Source organism: Schistocerca americana, chromosome 5 (assembly GCF_021461395.2).
Source record: "Schistocerca americana isolate TAMUIC-IGC-003095 chromosome 5, iqSchAmer2.1, whole genome shotgun sequence".
NCBI classification, from domain to species: Eukaryota; Metazoa; Arthropoda; class Insecta; order Orthoptera; family Acrididae; genus Schistocerca; species Schistocerca americana.
Window position 1 is genome coordinate 686,826,587 of NC_060123.1, and position 2,652 is coordinate 686,829,238.

The following is a 2,652-nucleotide window of genomic DNA, read 5'->3' on the forward strand; positions in this document are numbered from 1 at the left end:
ACTATTTAATATCTAAAATACTGAAATATATGTGTAGTACCTATAGAAATATCATGGTCAACAAAAATACAGAAAAATTCTTGACCGATTTTCTTCAAACTTTTCCACGATACACTAATAAATATTCAGGCTAATATAGAAAGTATATTTATTCAAACTACAATGAGCAGGTTTTTTTTATTAAAACTTACACTGTGACAGAAAATGCCAAGCTATGCTGTGTGAAGCTGCAGTATCGTTTTCCTTCTTGCAATAAGTTTCAACTACGATAGCGTGGCATATAAAACAGGAGACAAATTGTTTGCCACATATGTATTCTTTCCCGTTAATGTAACATAATTTCAAACAAAAATTTTATACAGAACAATGTGTTGTTTTGTGTTTTTCCTTGGCGTCGGTTTTACAGAAAACAGGAAATGTCTATTTATGGCTTATCAGCTAATGATTGGAATACTACTACGGAATCTAAACCGTCCGAAATTTTGTACTCCTGTCCTTTCCCTGAATAAAACAACGCGAAATACTGTCACTGAAGTTACTAGTCTCACAGTTCCAGCAGCCGTACACCAATGATTCCAACCGATTTCCATTCATTTTAGGCAAATTCAGTTTCCAAAGAAGCTTCCGTTTGCAATAAAAATAAACAAAGCTTATGCTAAGAGGGACAGGTAAGAGGACAGAGACAAGAGGGGAAGAAATAGACAGAGAGCGGAAGGGGTTGATAGACGGAGACAGGTGAAGGAGGGGGTACACAGAGAGAGGGAGGGGAGGGGTAGGAGGTTATGGGAATAGAGAGAGGGAAGGAGTTTAGGATGTATATACAATTCCCATACATGTTAAGCAGTTGAGAAACATTGGCGTATTCGCTAGCTCTTGCATCTTGTGCTCAGCAGCATAGAAGCGTAAATTTTATTTTATTTATTATTAATATGTCTGATACTAGTTTCGTGTACCGACTCGTTTCATGACCACGGACATATGCTCCTTAATTTTTTCCTACAGAACAAGACGCATAAAATAAAAAAATAAATAATCCCAGCTAACTTTTCTCCCCTTCCATGTTCCATTTGCGAACTGCACACGGGAAAAATTATTTTCGACAAACCTCCGTATTACCTTTAATATTCCTGTTTTTCTCGTCGAATTTATGTTGTTATATGCATGCTGGGGGACGTAAGAGGCCCAATATTCTCCAAAAGTACTCTTGAATGGTGTGCGTGCGTGTGTGTGTGTGTGTGTGTGTGTGTGTGTGTGTGTGTGTAAGTATGTGTCTTGCTTCGGCAAGGCAATCATGGGTTAACAGCCGTCTGAGGTGTCCGTCCTTGCGTGGAACTATAGTCCAAGTTCTCTAAGAGAGATACGATGAGCCCCTTGGCAAACTGCAGGGCAGTTACCCATAAAACTGTCTGTATTCTACTTCATTTCTGGTTTTCAGACCGTATGACATGTGAAGTAAATGACTCGAATTCAAATGTCCGCGGCTATTACGCGTCACACACGGAGGGACTAAAACGCAGACACGAGTAGTAATTATTCATGGTGGCTATGTGGAAGCCCTTATATTATAGTGATATTGAAAAAGAAATTTATAGTGGCCGTGAAAGGATTTTGACGCTGTCTAGTTATGCTTCAAAAATAGTTACGCAACACACGCTGTCAGATAATTGCGCGCAACGGGTAAATAGGACCTGCATGTCTTCATAGGTTCGAATACGCAAATGAGCAGATTCGTGAAAGCAGCAAGTGTCAGTAATTCGTGTTAGCTTCACGCTTTTAGCAAGCCGCCCTGCAACACGGCTGTTTCCCCAAGTATGTTCTTATCTTTCACTTTGAATGCAATAGCTAAGCATCCGAAGAAGTACCATTCCATAGCACCTCGAAATTCCTTGTACGTAAAATGAACAGGACTTCTGATGCAGTGTTACCATGCATAACACCCTGGTGTTTAGCAACAGATGCCCATGTTGCTTTACCTGATTAGAGAGCTAAAAATAACTACCATAGATAGCTAATGCGCCGAAATCTGCAGTTGGTTTCCGACTTGGTTTCATAGTACATAACTTACACAGGAGAAATTTCCCCTTGGTCGCAATTCGTCTAACAGTAGTTCGACAAGATACTCAGAGTGTTTAAGCGCCAAATCAAGAAAGAAAATGATCTGTCTAGAAACAATCGCGCAACACTTGCTGTTAACAACGAATATATTGTTCTCCATAAATAAAGACATAAATTACAAGCTTACATCATCGGCACTCCAGTCCTCTATTTTCTAGCAAATTGACCTCCTCATGCTCATAAAGCATAGACTGGAGAAATTAAATATAAAACAGAATGAAATGGTATTAGAACTCATGCAGTAACCAACTTCTTAATACTCGATGAATTCACACCCTTTCTCGGCCTATACCAATGCATGTGAACACGTGTGAGTGAAAACTAGCAAGAGGAAGAGTACGAAGTCACGGCCTAACTAACCTCAAATGGTACCACGCAGTTCCCTTAAATAAGATAAATTGAAATTTTCTTATCAGTAATTTTGTGCATCGCACAAATTATTCAACATCATAGGTCTCCAACAGGCAAAAGTTCTTCGAACGTAGGTCCAAAACCAGCCACCTCATAATACTCCAAGCCTTGTGCATAAAGGTAATG